This window comes from Papio anubis, chromosome X (genome assembly GCF_008728515.1).
Source record: "Papio anubis isolate 15944 chromosome X, Panubis1.0, whole genome shotgun sequence".
NCBI lineage: Eukaryota > Metazoa > Chordata > Mammalia > Primates > Cercopithecidae > Papio > Papio anubis.
The window spans coordinates 82,419,277-82,444,663 of NC_044996.1; the positions used below are offsets into that span (position 1 = coordinate 82,419,277).

General features: G+C 40.3%; 1 pseudogene across 1 annotated transcript; it reads right to left on the reverse strand.

The window, feature by feature from the left end:
- Positions 1-23,293: 23,293 nt before the first annotated feature.
- Positions 23,294-23,704, reverse strand: LOC108583879 (annotated as a pseudogene). The gene has a single exon (XR_001898699.1). The product of XR_001898699.1 is annotated as a 60S ribosomal protein L35a pseudogene (transcript).
- Between the last annotated feature and the right edge of the window lie 1,683 nt (positions 23,705-25,387).

Here is a 25,387-nt window from a genome sequence, read left to right on the forward strand (position 1 = left end):
CATCCTGAAGAGGAGGAGGGAGGCAGTGGGGAGAAAGGCAGGCTGGTGAGGCCCTCCCTCCGGCAGGCACTTCAATAATCTGATTTCCATAAAGAGAACTTTCCCGGCCATAAAGATTTTATTGAAACTCCCAGCAGCCTGATAAAAGCATAATTCCACTGACCACAATCTACCTAGGAATAGCTCCAGGATATTAGGCTGAAACTCGGCAAAGCTATCCCTTCTGGAAGGCTGTTCTGCACCCCTTCCCCCTTTCTCCTCTCCTTCAAGGAGTGGGAGGAGCCTCCATCTGGCTCCACTGTGGACTATCCATACTCTGTGGGGAAAAAGTTAGTCCAATCCTGAAAACAGGCCCAGCTTTTCAGGCCTGGGACACAGAAAAAGGAGGCTCTGGGCCAGGCAGTACAGCAGTGCATGACACTCCTGCAGCCACTGGGCCTACCATGGCCTGTTCCAGACTTGCTGCTTCTGAAGGACATTCGGGACCCTGAGCTCCTGACTGAGATTCAGCCTTCAACTGGAGTCCCTGGGAAGCTGGCTAGGGTCCTGAATGTCAGAGAAAGACTACTGACTCTATTCATCAACATACCTGGAACTGAATCCTTATACCACTGTTTACTGGCTACGTGATCTTAGGCAACTCACTTCTCTGAGATTCAGCTTCCATACCTGTAAAATGGGGAAAAGAATATTTATTCAAAGTGTCAAGTGGAATGAGACCATTGAGACACCTTAGATGAAATGCCTAGTGTAACACCTGGGACAAAATAGGTATTTGATGCATGCTACTCATCACCACCCTCTTCTCCCTACTGCAACGACCCCTCCCCTCTCCTCATGCATAGAAGGGGCTTCCTTGTAGGACAGGATAGATCCCAAGAAAAGAGCTATGGAAAGCTCCCTGGTTCTCTGAGTTAAATTGCTGATTTCTGACTAAACTAACTCCCTCTGTCACTGTGGGCAAGTCTGTTTCCTTCTCTGAGTCTCAGTCTCCTCACCTGTCAAATGAAACTGGGCAGTTAGGCAAAGTGGTCTAAGTAACTTCCTAGCTCTGACTTTGCATGATTCAAAAACTGCCCAAAATTCTGATTATTCAGAACTATTCATTCATCTATTCATTCAACAAATATGTATGAAACACCTACTATGCACCAGGCATTGGTTCTAGCAATGAAGTATTTCGAAAAACGGACAAAAACTGCTACTTCATAAGGTTTAATAATATCAATAAATAAAATCAATCAACAAAAGATGTAGCATATGGCTGCATACAGTGGCTCATGCCTGTAATCCTATCACTTTGGGAGGCCGAGGCTGGCAGACTGCCTGAGCTCAGGAGTTCGAGACCAGCCTGGGCAACATGATGAAACCCCGTCTCTACCAAAATACAAAAAAGTAGCTGGGTGTGGTGGCACGCACCTGTAGTCCCAGCTACTCAGGAAGCTGAGGCAGGACAATCGCTTGAACCTGGGAGACAGAGGTTGCAGTGAGCCAAGATCACGCCACTGCACTCCAGCCTGGGTGACAGAGTGAGAATCAGTTAAAAAAAAAAGAAAAAAAAAGTTGTAGTCTATTAGAGGGTCCATGGAGAAAAATAAAGGAATGTTGGGGAAAGATAGAGGTTAAACATTTTAAAAGAGTAGTCAGGGGAGACCTCACCAAGGAGGTAACATTTGATTAAAGAACTGAAGTTGGTATGGGAGAACACCACACAGATATGTGGGAAACACATATTCCAAGCACAATGAATAGCCTGTCCAGCTCTCAAAAGTCCTGAGGAGAGAGCATGGCAGGCTGTCCAGAAGGTCAGGGTGCAGGAGAACGGGGAAGGAGGGAGAGCAAGAGTAATCAGAGATTTAACAGGAGACCAGTTGGTGAAGGGTCTTGTAGGCCATTATAAAGACTTCACACTTTATTTTGAGTGAAATGGGGAGCTTGTGGGAGGGGTTTTATAAGAGGAAGGGCATGGTCCGGCTTCTATTTGAACAAAATCCCCCTGGTTTCTGTCTAGAGAATAGACTGACGGTGGGAGGAAGGGCGTAAGTAGAAGCAGAGAGGTGCTGCAGTGATCAAAGCACGAGATGATGGTGGGGCAGCGAGGCTGCAGTGAGTCCCAGTTGAGAGGAATCAGCAGGGAAGCTTCCAGAAAGGGGGGATGTTGTCATGGTTTTGTGGGTCAGGGGAGACGGCCACGAAAGGGTGCAGATGGCCTCACTGATGGATGGGACCGAGAGATCCAGTTTCTTAAGCAGACAGACTCGGGTTACTTAGATGACTCCCAAGGTGTTTTTGTGACCTCTTCTGCACCTCTCTCCTCTTCCTTGATTAGAGGAGTGGAAAGGGTGACAGTCCCCCTGATTTCCATGCTCCTAGAGTGGGGTGTTATCTACACCCCTTGGCTCACACTACCTGTATCTGAGTGCTACCTCTGTGAACTGCCCACAGAATATCCCATGGAAAAGTGGCTACTTTCAAAAGCTTCTTAGTGGTTATCCAGAGAAGGTGGAACGAGAGACCCAATAGTATAGGGACAGGAAGCCTACATGTTGGGGCTGGACAGAGGGTGAAGCAACAGGGGAAAAATCGAACAGTGAGCCCAAAGACTGACTTACTAACTCCATTAGAGTCAACCCAGTGGAAGTCAGCCATTCTGTGGGGGATACCAGCAGGGACAGAGGTACTCTGAGAAGGCTCTCCAGAGGTGGATTGGAAAGATAACTTGAAGAATGGATGTGGGATATGTATGTAGCACAAAGAAACCAACCTGGTTCTTGTCCCAGTTCTGCCACTGATTTGCTGTGTGACAGTGGTAAAGTTCCCATCCCTCTCTGGGCATCAATTTTCTAGTCTGGACAATGAAAGGTTTGGACAAGGCGATCACCTAAAAAAGTCTCATCAAAGAAATTGTAGGTTGAGAATGTCCAACTCCAGTCGCTGTGGCTCATGCTTATAATCCCAGCACTTTGGGAGGCCGACTTGGGTGGATCACCTGAGGTCAGGAGTTCAAGACCAGCCTGGCCAATATGGTGAAGCCCCATCTCTACTAAAAAAACAAAAATTAGCCTAGCATGGTGGCATGTGCCTGTAATCCCAGCTACTTGGGAGGCTGAGGCATGAGAATCGCTTGCCCGGGAGGCAGAGGTTGCAGAGGAGTGCTACTACACTCCAGCCTGGGTGACAGAGTGAGACTCTCTCTCAAAAAAACAAACAAACAAAAAAAAGACAGAGAGAATGTCTAAAACTAGACTGGAGCCTTATTGAGGGCTAGTATTTCAGTGTCCAGCACAGAGTGTGTTCTAACCAGTTTGTTGAGTGGTCAGGAGTGTGATCCTGGGATGCAGAATCTCTGTAGAGCTGGCACTTCTTAGTCTAGCTTCTACCACTCTTTCTGGAGGGTGTGTTTATTGTTTTTGCCTGATTCACATTTATTATCCATTTCCTGGTAAGTTAATCTATATATTCCTTGAAAAACTACCCTTTTCCCCTGCTCAGTCTCTGTGGTTCAGTTAGGAGCTGACTTTACCCCTGGTTCAAGGAAAGAGCACATGATTCAGGATTGGCCAATCAATTTGTTCTGCTTCCCCTGGCCACAGTGATTAATTTAGAAAGTAATACAGTGAGATCTAGTCCTGGGACTTTTGACAGAATTGTTGGGAAGAAGGTATTTCTTTTACCATTGAATTTAGAGTCTTGAGGATGTAAGCTTGGACCTGTTGGCCACCATCTTGCAACCATAAGAGAATAATTTATCTAACAATGACACCAACATACAAAAGAACAGAGCTCAGGGAGGAGAGACCAAAGTTGAATCCTAAAAATCATTTGAGGCACTAGATCCAGCTGTGCCTAAAGCTAGATCTACTCATAACCTTATCAATTTCATGAGTTTACTAATATCTTTTTTACAAAAAACCCTCAAGCCTGCTTGATTGAGTTTTAATTACTTGCAATAGAAATAAATCCCAAATAATATACTTCCTCACCACCTTTCCTATGGTCTAGTCATTCAAGGTCACTTGCCAATCCCAAATAAGCCATGATCTTTCACAGCTCCATCCTTTGCACATGCTGTTTCTTCTGTCTGGAATTTTTCCCCTGCTTTTTACATAGATGTCTGCCTATCCTATAAGAGTCACTCAGAGCAAGATGTCTGAACAGTAGAGTGAGAACCTCTAAAAATCTGCTCCTCCTTGAAAACAATGAGAACTCTGGCACAAATGATCACAATCAACTTTTCTAGAACTCTGGAAATTAACCAAAAGCTTGCAACAGAAATTAACCAAAATCTTGCAACAATCCAAGGAGTTTTATTCAAAAAAACCCTGCTGACTCTTGGTAAGAACAGTAAGTTTTGTGGGGTTTGAACTTGCCCTATTCCCCATCTCTTTCTTTCCAGATCCATGGAAAGCCAGCAGCCTCAAAGCAATCAGATGGGGCAGACAAGGTTTGGAGATCCTCAAAGAGCTCAATTCCCAGATAATTGTTACTACTTGACCTGTCTAGCAGCTCCCTGGAAAAGGACCACTCACAGTATTTGCTTTTATTTGAGCTGGCTCAGAGTTCAATCAGTGGGAAACATTCTATCCAAAGCGAATTAAAAAATAATAATAATCAGTGGCAATTATTTGACATTACAACAGCAGTAACAATTGGGGTAAACAAGAGGCTATCTGGCCAAAAACTTAAAAAGAAGATCTAAGGAATGAGATGTTCAGAAGCAGATTTGCCATGCTCTGACAAACTCCTAGGGTTCTAGAAGGCCACTCACATGTTCATAGTTGTGTGCATGCTCCAGATATACCTGAGAATGCACTAAGGTTTTACCTCTGGTTGGCATTGAGGCTGGTAAAAGTAGAAAATGAAGGCTAAGGCAAAGTTGTAAGCTGCTGGGTCATTGAAGAGATGTCCCAACACGCACACACCCCTCATCACAGGGCAGATGATTATTGGTTCAAGGCACTTAAGGAAGTCTCTCTCCCATCATTAGCTGACCAGTAAGCTAACCAAGCATATCCTTCAGTAGCCAAATTATGACAGAGAATATGCTTTTTAGAACTGGTTGGAAAATCACTAAACAAACAACAACAACTGAAACAAGCAGTAACAGAAATAAACCCTGGAAGTGGGGAGAAACTGATTTCCAGAGTTGTGGCACTATATTATTTAAGGTGTCCAGTTTTCAACAAACCATTATGAGCCAGACAGAGAAGCAAAGTTATGTCCCACATACAGGAAAAAACGTGACCAATAGAAACTGTCCTTGAAGAGGCACAAAAGTTTGGACTTACTAGACAAAGACTTCAACTCATCTATATAAATATGTACATTGAAAATTAATTTATAGAATTCATCACATCAACAAGTGAAAGAAAACTATGACATGATCATATCAATAGATGCAGAAAAATTATTTGAAAAAATTCAACACCTGTTCATGATTTTTTAAAAGAACCTCTCTTGATAAAGAACATCTAAAAAAGGCTTACAGAAAACATCAAAACTTACGGTGAGAAGCTAGGTGGTTTCCAGCTCAGATCAGACACAAGGAAAGGGTGTCTGATCTCACCACTTCTATTTAACATCATACTGGCAGGCCTGGCTAATACAGTGAGATAAAAAAGGAAATAAAAGGTATACAGATTGGGAAGGAAGAAATAAGAATGTCTTTGTTCACAGATTATATGATAGCCTATGACAAAAATCCTAAAGAATCAACAAAAAATAATTTCCTGGAATCAACAAGCTATTATAGCAACATTGCAGGATACAAGATTAATATATAAATATATTTTTTAAAACTGAAGGAAACCACCTCTAAATGATTAAATACCATTCAACTTGGAAAAGAAGAAATAAAACTATATTTACAGATGACATGGTCTTATATATAGAAAAACCCTAAAGATTCCATAAAACACTGTTAGAACTAATAAACAAATTCAGTAAAGTTCCACAATACAAAATCAACATGCAAAAATAAGTTGTGGGTCTATACATTAACATTGAACAATCTGAAAATAAAATTAAGAGAACAATTACACTGACAATAGCACGAAGAAGAGTAAAATACTTAGGAATAAACTTAACCAAGGAAGCAAAATGATGGTACACTGAAAACTATAAAATGTTGGCCAGGTACAGTGGCTCATGCCTGTAATCCCAGCACTTTGGGAGGCCAAAGTGGGAGAATTGCTTGAGGCTAGCAGATCAAGACCACTCTGAGCAACATAGTGAGACCCTGTCTCTGAAAAAAGAAAATTTAAAATTAGCTGGGCATGGTGGCGTGCGCCTGTGGTCCCGGCTACTCAAGAAACTGAGGTTGGGGGAATGCTTAAGCCTCAAGCTGAGGAGGTCGAGGCTGCAGTGAGCTGTGATCACGCCACTGCACTCCAGCCTGGGTGTCAGAGCAAGCCCTTATCTCAAAAAAAAAAAAAAAAAAATGTTGCTGAAGGGCTAGGCACAGTGGTTCATGCCCGCAATCTCAGAACTTTGGGAGGCCAAGGTGGTTAGGGTTGCTTGAGCTCAGGAGTTTATCAGCCTGGGCAATATAGTAAGACTGCATCTCTACTAAAATTTTTTTAAAAAAAGTCGGACGTGGTGGTGCACACCTCTTGTCCCAACTACTCAGGAAGCTGAGGTGGGAGGTTTGCTTGAGCCTGGGATATCAAGGCTGCAGTGAGTTGTGATCATGCCACTGCACTCCAGTCTGGATGGAGTGAGACCCGATCTCACAAAAAGAAAAAAAAAAAAGTTGCTGAAGGAATTTAAAGAAGACATAGAAAACTGAAGGGTATCTGTGGTCATGGATTGGAAGACTGAGATGATAGTACTACTCAAAGAGATCCACAGATTTAATGCAATCCCTATAGAAATTCCATTAGGTTTTTTTTTTTTTTTTTTTTTTTTTTTTCAGTAATGGAAAAACTCATCCTCAAGTTCATATGGAATCTCAGGAGACCAGAATAGCCAAAACATTATTGAAAAAGAAGAAAAAAGATGGAGAATTCACATTTTTTGGTATCAAAACTTACTACAAATCTACAGTAATCGAAACCATGAAGTACAGACTGGCATAAAGACAGACATACAGACCAATGGAATAGAGCTCAGAAGTAAATCTTCACACATATGGTCAAATGATTTTTTACAAGAGTGCTGAAACCATTCAATGGGGAAAGTATAGTATTTTCAACAAATGGTTCTGAGAAAACTAAATATCCACATGCAGAAGAATAAAGGTAGATCATTATCTAACACCATATACAAAAATTAACTCAAAATGAATCAAAGGCCTAAACATAAGAGCTAAAACTATAAAATTCATGTAAGAGAACGTGTGGAGAGGGGAGACTCTTCAATGCATTGGATTTAAAAATAATTTATTGGATATGACACCAAAAGCGCACCAGCAAAACAAAACAAAAAAAGACAAGCTGGACTTCACCAAAATTAGAAATTTTCTGCATTAAAGGACACTATTGACTCAGTAAAAAGGAATGGGAAAAAATATTTTGTGACTCTATGGAATGTGAGAAAATATTTATAAGTCACATATTTAATAATGAATTACTGTCCAGAATATATAAGTAACTCCTAAAACTCAACAACAACAACAACCACCACCAACCCAATTGAAAAAGGAGCAAAGGGCCGGGCACGGTGGCTGACGCCTGTAATCCCAGCACTTTGGGAGGCTGAGGCGGGTGGATCACTTGAGGTCAGGAGTTTGAGACCAGCCTGGCCAACATAGCGAAACCCCATTTTTACTAAAAATACAAAAATTAGCTGGGTGTGGTGGTGCGTGCCTGTAGTCCCACCTTCTTGGGAGACTGAGACAGGAGAATTGCTTGAACCTGCGAGGCAGAGGTTGCAGTGAGCCAAAATTGCACCACTGCACTCCAGCCTGGGCGACAGAGCAAGACACTGTCTCAACAACAACAACAACAACAAAACAAAGATGAGCAAAGGACCAGGTGTGGTGGCTCACACCTACAATCCCACCTCTTCGGGAGGCCAAGGCAGGCAGATCACTTCAGGTCAGGAGTTTGAGACCAGCCTGGCCAATATGGTGAAACCTAATCTCCACTAAAAATAGAAAAATTAACTGGGTGTGGTGGCATGTACCTGTAGTCCCAGCTACTTGGAAGGCTGAGGCAGGAGAATTGCTTGAATCCGGGAGGCAGAGGATGCAGTGAGCAGAGATCACATCACTGCACTCCAGCCTGGGCAACACAGTATAACTCCATCTCAAACAAAACAAAACAATACAAAACAAAACAAAAAAATATAAATGAGCAAAGGACTCGAATAGACATTTCTCCAAAGAAGACATACAAATGGCTAATAGGCACATAAAAGGATACTCAATGAGATACTGCTACTTCATACCCATTACGATGGCTGTATAAAAACAAAAACAGAAAACAACAGATGTTGACCAGGATAAGGAGAAATTGGAATCCTTGTGCACCACTAGTGGGAATATAAAATGGTACAGCTGCTGTGGAGCACAGTATGACAAAAAATAAATAAACATAGAATTACCAAATGATCAAGCAATTCCACTTTTGAGTATATACCCCAAAGAATTGAAAGCAGGAAGTTGAACAAATAGTTGTACACTCATACTCATAGTAGCATCATTCATGATAGCCAAAAGGTGGAAACAACCCAAATGTATGCGCTGAATCAATAAACAAAATGTTGTATAGACATACAGTGGAATATTACACAGCCTTAAGAAGGAAGAAAGTTCTGACATATGCTATAGTATGCATGAAATTTGAAAACATTATGCCAAGTGAAAAATAAGCCATATATAAAATAATAAATATTGTATGATTCCCCTTATACCTAGCTAGAGTACTTAGAGTAGTCTCAAATTTATAGAGACAAAATATTAGAATGATGATTGCTAGAGGCTGAAGGGAGGAGAGACTTGGAAGTTATTGTTTAAAAGGTATAGAGTTTTAGTTTTAGAAAATGAAAGGGTACCGGAGATGAATTATGGTAACGATTGCACAACAATGCGAATGCACTTGATTCCATGATATGTACAGTTGGCCCCTTGTATCCACAGGTTCTGCATCTGTTGATTCAACCAAATCTAAAATATTTGGAAAAAACATTGATTTGGAATATTTTGATTTAGAACTCAATCCAAAAATATTTGGAAAGAAGCAATAAAAATAATAATACAATGATAAAAATAATATGAATGAAAATAACACAGTATAACATTTTTTATATAATATTTATATTGTATTAGATGTTATAAGCAATATATAGATGATTTAAAGTCTACAGGAAGATGTGTGTAGGTTGTATACAACTACTATGCCGTTTCATATAAGGGACTTGAGTATCCATGGATTTCACTATCCATGGGGGAGGGTCCTGGAACCAATACTTTACAGGTACTAAGGTACAACTGTACAATGAAAAATAGTTAAAATGGGCTGGACATGGTGGCTAACACCTGTAATTCCAGCACTTTGGGAGGCCGAGGAGGGAGGATTGCTTGAGGTCAGGAGTTCGAGACCAGCCTGGGCAACATAGGAAGCTCTCTTCTCTACCAAAAAGTACAAAAATATTAGCTGGGCATAGTGGCATGCACCTGTAGTCCCAGCGACTTGGGAGGCTGAGGGAGGAGGATCCCTTGAGCCTAGAAGTTCAAGGCTGCAGTGAGCCATGATCACAATGTGCCACTGCACTCCAGCCTGGGCAGCATAGTGAGACCCTGTCTCAAAAATAAACAAACAAAATATAAAAAATATATATAAATGGTTAAAATGGTAAATTTAATGTTATATATATTTTCATATACACACGCACGGACACACAAAGCAAATAGAAATTTTGGAGTTAAGAAGTACAGTAGGCCGGGCGTGATGGCTCATGCCTGTAATACCAACACTTTGAGAGGTCAAGGTGGGCGGATCACTTAAGGTCAGGAGTTTAAGACCAACCCGGCCAACATGGTGAAACACTGTCTCTACAAAAATGCAAAAATTAGCCGGGGGTGGTGGTGGGTGTCTGTAATCCCAGTACGTGAGAGGCTGAGGCAAAAGAATCGCTTGAACCTGGGAGGTGGAGGTTGCAGTGAGCCAAGATCATACCACTGCACTCCAGTCTGGACAACAGAGCAAGACTCCAACTCAAACAAACAAACAAACAAGTACAGTAAATGTAATTTAAAAATTCACTAGAGGGGCTCAACAGCAGATATGAGCTGGCAGAAGAAAAAATCAGCTAATCTGAACTTGAACTGATATTTTCAAGTCTGAAGAATAAAAAGAAAAAAATGAAGAAAAATGAACAGAGCTTCAGAGACATGTGGGACAACATCAAATGTACCAACACATGCATAATGAGAGTTTCAGAGGGAGAAAAGAAAGATAAAGGGGCAGAAAGAATATCTGGAGAAAACAACTGGCCCAAAGTCCCTAATTTGATGAAAAACATGAATTTACATATTGAGAAGCTGAACGAACTCCAACTAGGATTAATGCCATATGATCCACACATAGACACATCATGGTCAATTGATAAAAGTCACAGACAAAGAGAAAAGCTTGAAAGCAGTAAGAGAAAAATGATTCATCACATACAAGCGTCAGCAATAAGATTAATAGCTAACTTTTTATTAGAAATTACCGAGGCCACAAGGTAGAGGGATGGCATATTCAAAGTGCTGAAAGAAAAATATTGTCAATTAAGATTTCTATGTCCAGTAAAATTATTCTTCAAAAATGGAGAAGAAATTAAGGCACTTCAAGATATTTTTTAAGATAAATAGAGATTTTATTGTTAGCAGGCCTGCAAGACAAGAAACACTAAGGAGGTTCTTTGGGCTGAAATGAAAGGACTCTAGATGATAACTTAAATCCACAGAAATAGAGCATGGTAAAGGTACTACACAGGTATATAAAAGTATAAATGCGTTTTTGTTTGTGACGCTTTTCTTCTTCTATCTGACTTAAAAGACATTGGCGTAAAGCAATAATAACAAAACTGTTGATAAGCTTATAATGTAAAAAGATGAAATTTGTATGACAATAACAGTACAAAGGAAGGGGAGGGAATGGAGATATATGGGAGCAAGTTTATTGTAGACTATTGATATTTAGTACAAATCCAAAGTAGATTGTTTTACATTAAGATCTTAATTGTAATCCCCAGGGTGACTACTAAGAAAATAGCTCAAAAGATACGTAGTAAAAGAAATAAGAGAATTAAAATGGTACACTACAAAACATCTAATTAACATAGAAGTAGGCAGTAATGGAGGAATAGAGGAACAAAAAAGAGATGAGACACATAGAGAACAAATAACAAAATGGCAGGTATAATTTCAACCTTACTAGTAATTGCTTTAAATATCAATGAATTAAACACTCCAATCAAAAGGCAGGGATTAGCAGAATGGATAAAAACAACATGATGGCAGGATGCGGTGGCTCACACCTGTAATCCCAGCACTTTGGGAGGCCGAGGCAGGCCGATCATCTGAGGTCAGGAGTTCTATACCACTCTGGCCAACGTGACGAAACCCTATCTCTACTAAAAATACAAAAATGAGTTGGGTATGGTGGTGGGAGCCTGTAATCCCAGCTACTCGGGAGGCTGAGGCAGGAGAATCCTTTGAACCCAGGAGACAAGGTTGCAGTGGGCCGAGATTGTGCCACTACACTCCAGCTTGGGTGACAGAGCAAGACTCCGTCTCAATAACAACAAAACAAAACAAAACAAAAAACAAAAACAAGCAAAAAAACCACCAAAAACAAAAATCCATGAGCAACTATACTTTGTCTACAAGAGACATCATTAGATTTAAAGGAACAAATCAGTTGAGCATAAAAAGAAGGAAAAAATATCATGCAAACAATAACCAAGAGAGAGCTGGACTGGCTATACTATTATTGACAAAATAGATTTTAAGACAAAATTATTTCTTAGCAAAGACATGGAACCAACCTAAATGCCCATCAATGACAGATTGAATAAAGAAAATGTTGTACATATACACCATGGAATACTACATAGCCATGAAAAGAATGAGATCATATCTTTTGTGGGAACATGGATGGAGCTGGAGGCCATTATCCTTAGCAAACTAATGCAGGAACAGAAAACCAAATACCAAATGTTCGCACTTGTAAGTGGGAGCTAAATGATAAGAACATTTATCATTAGATAATGCAAAGAGGGGAACAACAGGCACTGGGGCCTACTTGAGGGTTGGGGGTGGGAGAAGGGAGAGGATCAGAAAAAGTAACTCTTGGGTAATAGGCTTAATACCTGGGTGACACAATAATCTCTACAACACACCTGCGTGACACAAGTTTACCTATATGAAAAACCTGCACATGTACCCCTGAATCTAAAAGAAAAGTTTTTAAAAATGACAAAAATTATTTCTAGATTAAAAGAATGATGTTTTATGATACAAAGAATCAACAAACCAGGAAGACATAAAAAGTATAAATCTATATGTACCTAACAAAAGAACCCAAATTACATGAAGGAAACACTGGACAGACCTGAGGGAAGAAATAAACAATTCAACAATAATTGTTGGAGACTTTAATATGCCACTTTGGATACTTGATAGAACAACTAGACAGATATATCAACAAAGATATAGAAGATTTGGACAACACTATCAACTGAACTAACAGACATAATCTAGAACACTCCACCCAACAACAGCTTCTTCTCAACACACTCCTCTCAAGTGCATATGGAGCATTCTGTAGAATAGATCATATGTTAGGTCATAAAATGAGACTCAGTAAATTTATTTTTATTTTTATTTTTTTGAGATGAAGTCTCACTCTGTCACCTAGGCTGGAGTGGAGTAGCATGATCTCGGCTCACTGCAACCTCCATCTCCTGGGTTCAAGTGATTCTCCTGCCTCAGCCTCCTGAGTAGCTAGGACTACAGGTGTGCACCACCATGCTTGGCTAATTTTTGTATTTTTAATAGAGACAGGGTTTCGCCATGTTGGCCAGGCTGGTCTGGAAATCCTGACCTCAGGTGATCTGCCAGCCTTAGCCTCCCAAAGTGCTAGGATTACAGGCGTGAGCCACCACGCCCGGCCAGCCTTGGTAAATTTAAAATGATTGAAATAATATAAGACATATTCACTCAAAATGGAAATAAATTGAAAGTCAATAAAACAAGAAAATTTGGGAAATTCACAAATCTATGGAAATTAAATAACACATTCCTAAATAATTAAACACTTTGAGATGAATGAAAATAGAAATGTAACACATAATAAATTATGTGATGCAGCTAAAGCAATAGTCAGAGGAATGTTTATAGCTAAATGCCTGTGTTAGAAAAGAACAAATATTTCAAACAATACCCCATCCTTCTACCTAAAGAAACTAGAAAAGGAAGAGCAAACTAAATCCAAAGCAAGGAGAAAGAGGTAAATAACAGAGGTTAAAGCAGAAATTAATCAAATAAAGTATAGAAAAGCAATACAAAGAATTAAAACAAATAGTTCTTCAAACATATCAATAGAATTGACAAACCATTAGCTAGGCTGGCCAAGAGAAAAAGAGAGAACTCAAATTACTAAAATGGGAAACGAAAGCAGGGATTTGAATACCATCCTTTCAGAAATAAAAAGGACTATAGGGGAATGCTATGAACAACTGCATGCTGATAAATTAGACAATCCAGATGAAGTGGACAAATTTATAAAAAGACAAAATGACTGAAACTGATGTGAGAAGAAATAGAAATTTTGAATAGACTGTAAAAAATAAAGAGACTGAACTAATAATTTTTTAAATTCCACAAAGACAAGCCCAGGCTCAGATGACATCACTGGTGAATTCTACCAAACGTTTAAAGAAAAATTAATAAGAAATCTTCACAATATCTTCCAAAATATGAGAGTAGGGAACATTTGCCAACTCATACCATAAGGCCAGTATTACCTTGATATTAAAACCAAAATTGTCACAAGTAAAAAAAAAAAAAACACAGACGAATAAATATAGACTATAAAATGCTCAACAAAATACTAGTAATGCAAACCTAGCAGCTTATAAAAAGGATTACACATAATGACCAAGTAGGATTTTTCCCAGGAACTCAAGGTTGTCTTAACATTCAAAGGTCAATCAATGTACACTATATTAATATCATAAAAGACAAAATGTATTCATCTCAATGGAAAAAGAAACAGCACTTGGCATGATGCAATAAGCTTTCATAATAAAACACTACACAAACTAGGAATAGAAGGGAATTTTCTTATACTAGATGAAGGGAATCTGCAAAACACCCACAGCATTCCCACCAAGATCAAGCATAAAACAAAGATTTCTCCTTTCACTATTTCTATTAAACATTGTGCTGCAGATTCTAGCCAGGGAAATTAGGCAAGAAAAATATATTTTAAAACATCCAGGTTGGAATGAAAGAGGTAAAAATGTTCTCTACTCACAGATAGCATTACCTTGTATATAGAAAATTCCAAGAAATGCATACACACACAACACAGAACTAATAAAAAAATTCAGCAAGCCTGTAATCCAAGGTACTCAGGAGGCTGAGGCAGGAGAATCAATTGAACCTGGGAGGTGGAGGTTGCAGTGAGCCAAGACCGCATCATTGCACTCCAGCCTGGGCAACAAGAATGAATCTCCGTCTCAAATAAATAAATAAATAGGAATTAATTTAATGAAAGAAGTGCAAAACTTGTACATTGAAAACTATAAAATATCACTGAAAGAAATTAAAGAAGACCTAAAGAAATGTTTTTAAAACCCATGTTAATGTATCAGAAAGCTTAATATTGATAAGAGGGCAGGAGGCCCCCAAATGATCCATAGATTAAATCCAATCCCTATTTTACAACCTGGCTAGTTTTTTTTTTGTTGTTGTTGTTGTTGTTTTTTGCAGAAATGGATACACTTATTCGAAAATTCATACTGAATTGAAAGGAATCTAGAAGAGTCGACACACTCTTAAATGAGAAGAACAAAGTTGGAACACTCACTGTACTCACTCTTCCCAATTTCAAATTTACTACAAAGCTACAGTAATCAAGACACTATAGTACTGGCATAAGGGTAGACATTGAAAACAATGGAACATAATTTAGAATACAGGAATAAACCATTGCATATATGGTCAATTGATTTTCAACAAGAGTGTCAAGACAATTCAGTGGGATAAGAATAGCCTTTTCAACAAGTGGTGCTGGGAAAATTGTATGTCCACATTCAAAAGAATGAAGTTTGACTGCTATCTCATACCAATTCATAAATTAACTCAAAATGTACTGGAGACCTAAATGTAAGAGCTAAAACCATAAAGGTCTTAGAAGAAAATAATGACTTTGGATTAGGCTCCTATGGTTTCTTAGGCACAATATAAAAAATGCAAGTGATGGCCGGGTGCAGTGGCTCACGCCTGTAATCCCAGCACTTTGGGAGACCAAGGCAGGCGGATCACAAGGTCAGGAATTCGAGACCAGCCTGACCAATATGGTGAAACCCTGTCTCTACTAAAAATACAAAAATTAGACAGGCATGGTGACAGGTGCCTGTAGTCCCAGCTACTTGGATGGCTGAGACAGGAGAATCGCTTGAACCCGGGAGACGGAGGTTGCAGTGAGCTGAGATTGTGCCACTGCACTCTACCCTGGGCGACAGAGTGAGACTCCATCTCGGGAAAAAAAAAAAAAAAAAATGCGAGTGACCAAAAAAAGATAAATTTGATCTCATCAGGATTAAAAACTTTTGTGTTTCAAAGGACACTGATGTAGTTTGGATATTTGTCCCCACCAATCTCATATTGAAATGAAATCCCCAGTGTTGGAGATGGAGCCGGTGGGTGGTGTTTGAGTCATGGGGGCAAATCCTTCATGACTGGGTGCTGTCCTCATAATAGTGAGTGAGTTCTTGTGATATCTGGTTGTCTAAAACTGTGCGTCACCTCCCCTACCCCTCCTGCTCTTGCCATGTGATGTGCCTGCTCCTGCTTCACCTTCTGCCAACAGTAAAAGCTCCCTGAGCCCTTGTCAGAAGCCAAACAGGATGCTGATGCTATGCTTGTACAGCCTGCAGAACTATGAGCCAATTAAATCGCTTTTCTTTATAAATTACCCAGGCTCAGGTATTCATTTAGAGCAATGCAAGAATGGCCTAACACAGACACCATCAAGAAATGAAGAGACAAATACACATCACAAGACGGAAGAAGATATTTGCTAATCATACACCTGATAAAGGACTTGTATTCAAAATATATGAAGAACTCTTACAATTCAAAAACAAAAAACAATCCAAGAGCCTGACAGCAGTCTGCTCGGGGCTGCTGCCACTGACAGCAACCACATCCCACTTCCAAAAGCTGGGCCACCTTGCATCCATTTGCCCAGCCCAGGGGCCCAGTGACTGGCCCACTCACCCTACCACAGACACTGCTGGCGCCCATCCACCTCACCTGCGGGCCTGGGGATTTGCCCACCTACCCCACTGTAGACACTGCTGGTGCCCACATGTTACCCAGGGGCCTGTGGAATGGCCAACCTGGTGCTCCCAGGGATGCAAGAATGATTCAGCATATGCAAATCAATAAATGTGATAGGCCACATCAACAGAATAAAGAACAAATACCACCAGGAGTGGTGGCTCACGCCTGTAATCCCAGCACTTTGAGAGGCTGAGGCGGGCGGATCACGAGGTCAGGAGTTCAAGACCAGCCTGACCAACATGGAAAAACCTCATCTCTACTAAAGATACAAAAAATTAGGCAGGCGTGATGGCATGCACCTATAATCCCAGCTACTGAGGAGAATTGCTTAAACCCTGGAGGCAGAGGTTGCAGTCAGCTAAGATTGCGCCATTCCACTCTAGCCTAGGTTACAGAGCAGAACTAAATGAAACAGAGACTAAAAAATACAAGATATCAATGAAATGAAAAGTTGGTTTTCTTAAAGGATTTGACAAACTCTTAGCTAGACTAAGGAAAAAAGAGAGAAAACCCAAACAAATAAAATCAGAAATGAAGGAGGAGACATTACAACTGATAAAACAGAAATACAAAGGATCACTAGAGACTATTATGAACAACTATATTCCAACAAATTGTAAAACCTAGAGGAAATGGATAGATTCCTGGACACATATAATAACCCACCAAGATTGAATGAGGATGAAAGAGAAAACCTGAACAAACCAGAAACAAGTAGCAAGACTAAATCAGTAATAAAATATCTCTCAACAAAGAAAAGCCCAGGACTGGATGACTTTATTGCTAAATTCTACCAAACACTAGCCCTAATTCTCAAAGTATAAAAAAAAGTTGAAGAGGAAATAATTCTTTTTAACTTATTCTATGAGGCCAGCATTACTCTGATACCAAAACCAGACGAGGAAAAACAACAACAACAAAAACTACAGGCCAATATCCTTAATGAATATAAATGTAAAATTTCTCAACAAAATACCAGCACATCAAATTCAACAACACATCAAAAAGATAATACACCATGATCAAGTGGGATTTATCCCAGGGATGCAAGAATGATTCAACATATGCAAACTAATAAGTGTGATAGGCCACATCAACAAAATAAAGAACAAATACCATATGATTATCTCAAAAAATGCAGAAAAAGCATTTGATAAAATTCAACACCCTTTCATGATAAAAACTCTCAACAAACTGATATAGAAGAAACACACCTTAAAGAAATAAAGTCCATAGGCTGGGTGCGGTGGCTCACAACTGTAATCCCAGCACTTTGGGAGGCCAAGGTGGGTGGATCACCTGAGGTCGGGAGTTCGAGACTAGCCTGACCAATATGGTGAAACCCTGTCTCTACTAAAAATACAAAAATTAGCCAGGTGTGGTGGCAGGTGCCTGTAATCCCAGCTACTCAGGAGGCTGAGGCGGGAGAATCGCTTGAGCCTGGGAGGCAGAGGTTGCAGTGAGCCGAGATTGCAACACTGGACTCCAGCCTGGACGAGAGAGTGACATTCTGTCTCAAAAAAAAAAAAAAGAAAAGAAAAAAGAAAGAAAGAAAGAAAGAAAAGAAAAGAAATAAAGTCCATATGTGATAAACCCGCAGTTAACATCATATTAAATGGAGAAAATGTGAAAGCCTTTCCTCTAGTATCTGGAACAACACCAGGGTGCCCACTTTCACCAATTTTATTTAATGTAGTACTGAAAATCTTAGCCAGGCAAGAAAAAGAAATAAAGGGCATTCAAATTGGAAACAAATAAGCCAAATTGCAGACGATATGATCTTACATTTAGAAAAATCTAGAGACTCTTCCAAAAGACTGTTAGTACTGATAAATTCAGTTAAGTTGCAGGACAAAAAAAAAAAAAAAAATCAACATACAAAAGTCAGTAGCATTTTTATATGCCAACAGTGAACAATCTGAAAAAGAAATCAAGAAAGCCATCCCATTTATAATAGTTACAAAAAAATAAGAATACATTTAACCAAATAAGTGAAAGAGCTCTACAATAAAAACTATAAAACACTGATGGGCCGGGCGCGGTGGCTCACGCCTGTAATCCCAGCACTTTGGGAGGCCGAGGCGGGCGGATCACGAGGTCAGGAGATCGAGACCATCCTGGCTAACACGGTGAAACCCCGTCTCTACTAAAAATGCAAAAAATTAGCCAGGCGAGGCGGCGGGCGTCTGTAGTCCCAGCTACTCGGGAGGCTGAGGCAGGAGAATGGCGTGAACCCGGGAGGCGGAGCTTGCAGTGAGCCGAGATCGCGCCACTGCACTCCAGCCTGGGCGACTAAGCCAGACTCTGTCTCAAAACCTGGCTAAGATTTTAAAAAAAAACACTGATGAAAAAAATTGAAGAGGGCATGAAAAATGGAAAGGCATGCAATGTTCACAAATTGAAATAATTAATATTATTGAAATGTCCATATCACCCAAAGAAATCTACATATTCAATGCAATCCTTATCAAAATACCAATGAAATTCTTCAAAGAAATAGAAAAAAAAATCCTAAAATTCATATGGAACCACAAATACCTTGAACAGTGAAAACAATCCTGAGCAAAAAGAACAAAGCTGAAGGCATCACACTACCTGACTTTAAAATAGACTACAGCAGCCTAGGCTATATGGTGAAACCACATCTCTACAAAAAATACAAAAATTAGCCAGGTGTGGTGGTGTGTGCCTGTATGTAGCTCCAGCTACCTAGGAGGCTGAGGTGGGAGGATTGGTTGGGCCCCAAAGATCCAAGCTACAGTGAGTTGTGATCACACTACTCCACTCCAGCCTGGGTGACAGAGTGAGACCCTGTCTCAAAATGTATATTTATATATTTATATTTATATATATGTAAATAAAAATACACTACAAAGGTATAATAACCAATACAGCATGGTACTGGCATAAAAACAGATACATAGTCAAATGGAACAAAATATTACATATAAAAGCCAGAAATAAACCCACGCATTTACAGCCAACTCATTTTTCACGAAAGTGCCAAGAACATTCATTGGGGAAAGGACAGTCTCTTTAATAAATAGTGCTGAGAAAATTGGATATCCATATGCAGAAGGATGAAACTAAACACCCATCTCTCACCATATAAAAACAAATAAAATCAAAATGGTTTAAAAAACTTAAATGTAAGAGCTGAAACTCCGAATGTACTAGAAGAAAACATTGGGCAAATGTTTCCCAAAATTGGTCTGGGGAAAGATGTTTGGGGTAAGACCTTAAAAGCACAGGTGACAAAAGCAAAAATAGACTAATGGGATTACCTCAAGGTAAAAAGCTTCTGCGCAGCAAAGGAAACAATCAACAGAGTGAAGAGACAACCTACAGAGTGGGAGAAAATATTTGCAAACTATCTATTTGACAAGAGATTAATAACCAGAATATATAAGAAACTCAAACAACTCAACAGCAAATAAACAAATAATCAAATTTAAAAATAGGCAAATGGCTGGGTGCAGTGGCTCATGCCTGTAATCCCAGTACTTTGGGAGGCTGAAGCGGGGAGATCACCTGAGGTCAGGAGTTCGAGACCAGCCTGACCAACATGGCGAAACCCCATCTCCCTACTAAACACACAAAAATTAGTCGACCGTGGTGGCAAGCGCCTGTAGTCCCAGCTACTCGGGAGGCTGAGGTAGGATAATCACTTGAACCCAGGAGGCGGAGGTTGCAGTGAGCTGAGATGATGCCACTGTACTCCAGCTGGGCAACAGAGCAAGACTCCCTCTCAAAAGAAAAAAAAAATAGGCAAATGATTTCAATAGACATTTCTCAAAAGAGGACATACAAATGACCAATAGGTATAGGAAAGATGTTCAATATCACTAATCATCAGGGAAGTGCTAATCAAAACCACAATTAAATATCATCTCACTGCAGTTCGAATGGCTATTATCAAAAAGACAAAAAATAATATATGCTGGCAAGGATGTGGAGAAAATGGAATGCTAGTACACTGCTGGTGGGACTGCAAATTAGTACAGCCACCATGGAAACAAGTATGGAGGTGTCTTTCAAAACTAAAAATAGATCTACCATATGATCCAGCAATCCCATTGCTAGGTGTATACCCAAAAGAAAGAAAATCAGTATATCAAGGAGACCCCTACCCGTGTTTATTGCAGCACTATTCACAATAGCCAAAATACAGAATCCACGTAAGTGAACTCAATGGATGAATGGATAAAGAAAATGTGGCACATATACACAATAAAATACTCTTCAGCCATAAAAAAAAAATGAAATAATGAAATGCTGTCATTTGTAGCAACATTTATGGAACTGGAGGTCATTATGTAAAGTAAAATAAGTCAGGCATGGGAAGACAAATATTGCACGTTCTCATTCATGTGGGAGCTTTAAAAGTTGATCTCATGGAGGCAATGAATAAAATAGTGGTTAGAAGAGGCTGGGAAGGGTAGAGGGAAGGGAGAATGAAGAAGGATTGGTTACTGGGTGTATTAGTCTGTTTTCACACTGCTATAAAGAGCTGCCTGAGACTGGGTAATTTATAAAGGAAAGAGGCTTAACTGACTCACAGTTCCCCTTGGCTAGGGAGGCCTCAGGAAACTTACAGTCATGGCAGAAGGTGAAGGGGAAGCAAGGCACGTCTTACATGGAGGCAGAAGAAAGAGAGAGAGAGTAAGGGGGAAACTGCCACACACTTTAAATCATCAAATCGTGTGAGAACTCCCTCACTATCGCAAGAACAGCATGGGGGAAACCAACCCCATAATCCAATCACCTGGGGATTACAATTTGACATGAGATTTGGGTGGGGACACAGAGCCAAGCCATATCACTAGGTACAAAAATACTGTTAGATAGAAGGAATCAGTTCTAGCATTCAATTGCACAGTAGAGTGACTATAGTTAACAACAATGTACTGTATATTTCAAGATAGCTAGAAGAGAAGATTTGGAATGTTCCCAAGAAAAGGAAAGGATAAATGTTTTGGGTGATGGACATTCCAGTTACCCAGATTTGAAAATTACACTTTGTATGCATGTATCAAAATATCATATGTACCCCCATAAATATGTACAATTACTCTGTATAAACAAAAGATAGCGTAAATTTCATATGTAGCAGATAGAAATATAAATAACTAAAAACCTTGTGTAAGGTAAAAACTTGGCATTGTTTATTAATAGCTTAAAATGTGCATACTAGTTGGGTACTTGGGGATCTGTTGTATTAGTCTCTCTCCTTTTGGGTATGTTTTAAGCCTCCTATATTAAAATGTTTTTAGGCTGGGTGTGGTGGTTCACACCTGTAATTCCAGCACTTTGAGACGTCGAGGCAGGAGGATCACTTGAGACAAGGAGCTTGATACCAGGCTGGGCAACAAAGTGAGACCCCCATCTCTACAAAAAATAAAATAATTAGCCGAGTGTGGTGTCACCCACCTGTAATCCCAGCTACTTGGGAGGCTAAGGTGAGAGGATCGCTTGAGTCCAGGAGTTTGAGGCTGCAATGAGCCATGATTGCACCACTGCCCTCCAGCCTGGGTGACAAAATGAGACCCTGTCTCTAAAGAAAAAATTTTCTTTCTTTCTTCTTTTTTTTTTTTTTTTAAAGACGGAGTCTCACTCTGTCCCCCAGGCTGGAGCGCAGTGGTGCGATCTCCGGCTTACAGCAACCTCTGCCTCCTGGGGTCAAGCAATTCTCCTGCCTCTGTCTCCTGAGTAGCTGTGTCTACAGGCACCCGCCACAACGCCTAGCTAATTTTGTATTTTTAGTAGAGACGGGGTTTTACCATGTTGGCCAGGCTGGTCTCAAACTCTTGACCTCAAGTGATCTACCCCCTTGGCTTCCCAAAGTGCTTGGATTAGTCATGAGCCACCGCATCCAGCCTGAAAAAATTTTCTCTTAATGTTTTTGAAGTATCCAATGAAGATAAAAATATGGTAGATGATAAATGATATATCATTGCATAAAGGCAAAATCTAAAGTAATAACACAGAACTGAAATAAGGAATGTTGCCTTGTTGTTAAAAACCTTTGTGCCTATGATGATCTAGCATATGAAATTATAAAACAAATTTCATTACTGAAGTAATTTAAATAATTTATTAATATACATATTAATAGATTTATATGTTTGTAAATGCGTGAAATATCTCTGGAAAAATAAATAGAAACTACTAAAATTGTCTGTCTCCCAGGAGGGAGAATGGATATTTGGAGGAAAGGAGGAATGAGAATTACTTGTCACTGAATATCCTTATTGCTCCTTTTGAATTTTTGTCTGATTAAATAGACAAACAAATAAAACAAGCACACACACACACACACACACACACAAGACAATCCAATTTAAAAACTGGCAAAGTATCTGAAAATATATTTCTCAAGGAAGATATACAACTGGCTAACAACACCTGAGAAGATGCTCAACATCAAAACCACAATGACATATTAGTTCATACCCACTTGGTTGGCTATAATCAAAAAGATAATAACAAGTGTTAGCAAGGATGTGGAGAAACTGGAACCATCATACACTGATGGTGGAGATGTAAAATTATGCAGCTGCTTTAGAAAATGGTTTGGCAGTTCCTCAAAATGTTATATATGTATGTATCTCCAAGATAAATGAAAACATGTGTCTACAGAAGAACTTGTACATGAAGGTTCATAGCAGTATTATTCACAACAACCAAAAAGTGGAAACAACCTAAATATCTGTCGACCCATGAATGGATACACAAAACATAGTTTATCCATATGATGGAATATTTCTTTTTTTTTTTTTTTACAAGAGCACAAATCCACATTTATTTATTGATTTTTCGTTAGTTTAAATCCTTGAGGGGTACAGCATCACTCGGATTCTGTGTCCAATGGCCTTAGCAGGAAGATTGCTTCAGAATTTGGCACGAACCATGCCACTGTTTCCATGGGCCCGAGTTACCTTTCCCCAGATGACTCTGGTTTTATTTGGTTTGCCGCCTGGAGTCACTGTGTTGTTCTTTGCTTTGTATACATAAGCTCATCTCTTGCCCAAATAGAATTCTGTTTCATCTCGGGCATAAACACCTTCAATTTTAAGAAGAGCTGTGTGCTCCCTTTGGTTCCGGAGACCCCGCTTATAGCCGGCAAAAATGGCCTTGGACCACAGCCTTCCAGACATAATTCCTTTTAGAAGTCCCGTTCCTAGCAGGCCTCCACAGGAGCCAAAATGGCGGGAAGAGCTGATGGAATATTTCTTAGCCATACAAAAGAATGGAGTACTATTACCTGGCACAACACGGATGAAACTTGAAAACATTAAGCTAATTGAAAGAAGTCAGACACAAAATGCCACATGTGATGTGATTCCACCAGTATAAAATATTCAGAAAAGATAAATCCATAGAGATAAAAAGTAGATCCATGGTTGTCAAGGTCATGGGATGAGGGAGGTGGGAATTGGTAGTGACTGCTAATGGGCAAGAGGTTTCTTTTAGGGTAGATGAAAATGTCCTAAAATTAGATAATCATGATGGTTGCACAACTCTGTGAATATACTTAAAAAACCACTGAATTGTGCACTTTAAGGAAGTGAATTTTATGGTTTGTGAGTTATATATCAATAAGCCTCTTATTTTTAATAAGTTACTCAATGTTTCATTCCCCTGCAAAACAGTTCTGAGTTTTACAGCAAGGACAGTGAGCAGGAGGAAAAATTGGGAAGGCCTAAACTGCCGTTTATTGAGTGCTTCCCATTGGCCAGACACTGTGCTGGGCATTTATACATACCTTAAATCATTTGAATCTAGGACTATCTCTATGAAGAAAGAATGACTATCTTCATTTTACAGCTGATGAAACTGAGGCACTTGGCAGGAAGTGATAGAGGCAGGATTCAAACCCAGGTCCTCCCTCCTGGGGCCTGGCTCTGAAGGCTCCCACCACAGATTATCCCGCTTTTTAATCTCATCTCCCTGGAGATGGGATGGCAGAGATGGTGGGCACCACCTGGTCTCAGTCTCTAATGCCCTGTTCCACTGAGCTCTCTCTAGACTCATCTCTCTAGACTCAGTCTCTCCACCACTGACCCCTGTGCCCTCCACTCCAGCTTCCCCACATCTTAGGGCTGGGAGTGGAGTGGTGGCCGTGCAGATAAGCTCAGCCCTGGCTGTTGAAAACCTGTCTGGAGCTCCGGGCTTGCAGGCTGGGTGTATTTTTATCACAGGTCACAGGGAATTTCCTGAGTAGGGGATCGATACCAGTTCATTATTCATAGCAGGGCAGGGGTGGGGGGCTGGGGCTGGTGGCTGACGGCAGCTGTGCCTGAGGGCTCCTGCAGGCATTTTCTCCATGTGACAGTGCTCCCACCCTCCCTCTCTCTCACCTGAGTTCTGTCCAGGCACTGCTAGGTGCTTCACAAAGGTAACCTCATTTATGAGTGACTTGTAAGATTGTCCTAATCACCACTCTACTGAGGCACAGAAGGATTCAGTGACCTGTCCAAGGTCACACAACTAATACATGTGGTAGGGCGGGATTTCAGATCAAGGTGGGAGAGGGGCATCAGTGGAGACCCCTCTGCGGAAGTGACATCACCTCTCTAGACTCAGTCTCTCTCCACCCCGACCCCTGTGCCCTCCACTCCAACTTCCCCACATCAGCCATCCCACCTGCCTGAACTCTTGGAGGTTAGTTACTCTTCCAAGCCGGTCAGCTGACGTGGCAAGGTGCACAGTCATTCTGACCTAATAGATGAGAAAACTGAGGCCCAGGGCTGGAAAAACCATGGAACAGCACATCAGCAGCAGGCGCCAACCATAAACCAGTTCTTCTCCCTTCCAACCGAGCATTTTCTCTGTAGCAGGCAGGCAAAGAAACCAGTTTTCCAGACCAGACTGGAAAGTTTG